Raw genomic sequence first — 3,971 nt, forward strand, 5'->3', positions numbered from 1 at the left:
TAGTGCACTGAGCCAAACTTGAATGAGTCAAGAGCTTCATTGGGAATTTCCCTGTACATATTGGACATGGAGTTATGGTCCATTTTCTTCTTGGCATAAATGTCCAAGTCCTCATCTTGCTCTTCTGGGGCATTGATGATCTGTGCCCGCTCAGCCACTGTAGATTGGTACCTTGTACCCTCTGACATCCATGTAATCCTTCCATCCGGATAAAAGTGAGCTGTGGAGTAGAACTGCATGATGAGTTCCTCGTTCCACTTTGTGAGCTTCTGCCCAACAAAGTCCTCTACTCCACACGCTCTGAAGCTGTCCTGAACTCCTGGATAGTGCTCTTCATTCTCCTTGATATAGGTCCAGTCGACCCATCTCATGTCACAAACGATTGGCTTCTTGTCAAGCAAAACAGTCTCATAAAAATCTTGTTGCTCCTTTGTGTGAAATCTGTAGTCCACGGCAGTCCTTCTCCTAGAAGCATATGGATCTGCTTCCCTCCATTTCCTGAGCCCTGAGTCTCTCCTGAGTTTCATGTCCTCAGCCACAGGATGAGCATCGTTGTGGTCTGGGATCTTGGGCTTGAGCTTCCGAAGGACACTCTCTTCCTCTTCTTCAATAGCTTCAGGCACTGGGGCCTTGTTCTTTTCTGCAGCAGGTATACTCCTTGTGTTTCTCTTTGGAGCTGTCTTAGGCTTAGGTGCAGCCTTAGGAGCTTCCTTGGGCTTGGATGCAACTTTCCCTGACCTTATGGCATCTCCCATAAGTTTGGCTGCCTTGGGTGCTGGTTCAGCAACCTCTTCTTCCTCCTCCTCTTCTACCATGATGGAGGCTCTCCCAAGCACTTTGGCTACAGTCTTCTTTACCCTCTCTTTCCTCTTCTTACCCTCAGCAGCAATGGGCTCAATGGGAGCAGGTGCAGGCTTCTCAGTTGATGCTCTAGCCTTAGACATGGGCTGCCTGCCTGCTGGCCTCTTGATTTTCAGGCCTGGCCTTGAGCCTTAAGCTGGCTCAACCCTCTTGGAAGTGGCCTCTTCCTCTGCCACATAGTCTTCATCCTCAGAATCAGACGTTCTCTTCTTCCTTTGACGTGTGGCAGCCTTAGGCAGATTGCTGGGTGTGGTCCTGCTGCCATCATCAGAAGAACTTGAGGGGCTAGTGCCCTCACTCATCACAACTTGCTGCTCTGAGAGGTTTTGGCTGTCACTTTGATCAGACATGCTGCAATCTGACTGCTGACCCTGTGAATAGATTATAGAAGAGATAGAGTGGATGAGCATCACAAAAAAGCAGAGATTTTTGCAAAAGATTAATTCAAAAACTTAGTTTTAGTTTTCCACAGAAAGCATCTCGGATCTACCGATTTTCAAACTCGGTGACACCGAAGCAGTTTTGGCACCAGAACTGGTGAACTCGGTCAGACCGAGTCACAGTTCGGTGGCACCGAGACTGCTAGGGTTTCACAGAATTCCAAAATCGGTCGCACCGACAAGTTATTCTCGGTCAGACCGAGTTTAACTTGTGCAATGGCAAAAGCCAGATCGGTGGGACCGAGTTTTTCAACTCGGTGGGTCCGAGATGGTTTCGGCGGAAACCTAACCCTAAAATTTTCAAATTAAACCTAATCTACGAGCGTTTTGACTGGATAGAAGTTTATCAATTGTGGCAAGATACATGATAATCACAATGTGCTAGGAATCAGATTGAGGAATAGCACAATGATCAAGTCCATACCCTAGTTCGGCGTGGACTTGCTACGGCGGCAACGGCGGGGCAGAAATCCGTTGACGGCGGCGAAGACCAGCGACAGGAGGCTGCTGGCGGCGAGGAGACGATCCGGAGACCTCGAGGGCAGAGCAGGCTATCGCGCGGGCGAGGAGGTTTCGGAGAAATTTCCAAAATTCTGCCCGTTACTATATATAGCCCGACCCTGTCGGTGTGACCGAGTGGAACAACTCGGTGGCACCGAGATGCAAAACTGTGTGCAGTTATTGCAACTCGGTGTGACCGAAAAGTTCAAATCGGTTGCACCGAGATCAAAAACCTAGATCAACTTAATGAACTCGGTAGGACCGAAAATGGAGCATCGATCAGACCGAGATTCATAAAGAGGTTTTGGAAGTTTAAGTCTATGACGAATCGGGGACTCCGAGCGCTCCTCACACAGAGTGGTTCGAATCTGACTTGATCAAATTTTGTGATGCAGCATGAATAGAGTTTGAGATGAGAAAAGCATAGATAGCTAGAGGAGGTTCTTAGGCATTCTTGTCCATCCACTTGGCAAAAGAAGATAAAGCCAAACAATCAAAACAACAAGTGGATGTCCTTGAATGAGTAAAATATGCAACCAACATGCTCACACAATAAGATAGCAAATGAAATATGTGGCAAAGCATGCACAACCAATTCTAGCATCTATCAAGCAATTTGCGATGACTAAGTCATCTATATATGAGTATATTGACTTAGGAGTCAAGTGAGAACACTTGATCGTAGGTCATACTCATCGTTTAAGCTCAAGTGGGGTTACCACTTTTACATAAAGCGTTGTTTTGTTCACATCTTTAGAGTTGCTTTAGCTCAAGTCTTAGAGTAAAGCTCCCCCTAGATGTGATATCCCCCCTAAGAGGGATGAACTAACCTTGGGTTTTTGTCGATGATGACTTCATGTAGATATTGAAGATGTGGATGCTCAATGTTGATGTAGATCTCTTGGAGCTATCCTTTTGAGTGAATTGCACTTTCAATACCTACATGGGTTAGTCCCACAAGGAACAAACAAGGATATCCATAGACATAGAGTGATGCACACAAAAGATGATGTCCATGCAAACTTTAGGTTACCTTGTCCCTTGTCTTACCAACAAGAGGGTTTGTGACTCCTTGAACTAGTGCAAGATGTGGAAGTTGATTGCACTTGTTCTTGCCAAAATGATAAGAGTGAAGTATGTTGGCGGAGTCACCCTCAAGAACTATCTAGTTCTTCTTCTTTTGGATCCACATCATCTTGATGGGAATCCTTGGAGTTGTAGTCGTACTTGATGAAGTGGAACTTGAAGTAGTCTTGGGAATCCACTTGACTAAGGTCTTAGGAGCTTCTTCAAATGCATCAATTTCCTCTTGAAACTTGTCCTTGCCTTTTTGCTCGTAGTCTTGTGGTGGAAGATCATCTTGAGCTTGTGTCCCCTTGAAAGAAGTATACTTCTCTTGTTGAGGGACAAACTTTGTCTTGGGGTATTGATCTTCTTCCCATTCAACTCCATTGGCATTGAACTTTCGTTCAAAACCAACACCTTGATTCTTCCGGTGCATTCCTTGCTTGCGCACAATTTCCTCGAATTGCTTACTCCCGGCAAGGCTCTTGTACACTCCTTTCTCTATAATTCCCTTCAATAAGCTATTTTCTTGCTCAAGTGTAACTTGGCTAAGAGAATCATTAGTGGAATCAAGAGAACTACTAGAAGCAACACTATTGGATTTGGCATGATCATTGTTACTACTAGAGGAGGAATCTTTCTTGTTAGATTTGACTTGAGGCATGTAAGTGGATAAGAGTAAACGCTTGGCAATGTAAGAAGAACTTTTCTTGTGGAGATCATCATTGATTGCCTTTAAGAACTCATGCTCTTGCTCAAGATTGAGCTTTTCAAAGCGTAGCTTCTCATGAGCCCTTAAAAGTTCTCGATGATCTTCGAAGATAGTGTCATGAGCTAACTTAAGAGTTTTTAGTTCTTTAGTTAGAGCCTCAATCTTCTCCTTATCATTGTCATTCGTTTTATCTTGATTAGCATGATTAATTGGTCTTTCATCATAGTATTCATCACTAGAGTTGTCACCAATCAAATCATCACTTAACAAGTCATCTTCATCACTATTGAAATCAACATACTCGGGGTGTGTTACCTTAGGACCTTTGGCCATGAAGCATCTTCCAATTCCTTCATTTGGTGAGTCAAATATGTCGTAGGAGTTGGTTGACA

Source organism: Triticum urartu, chromosome 5 (genome assembly GCF_003073215.2).
Source record: "Triticum urartu cultivar G1812 chromosome 5, Tu2.1, whole genome shotgun sequence".
NCBI lineage: Eukaryota > Viridiplantae > Streptophyta > Magnoliopsida > Poales > Poaceae > Triticum > Triticum urartu.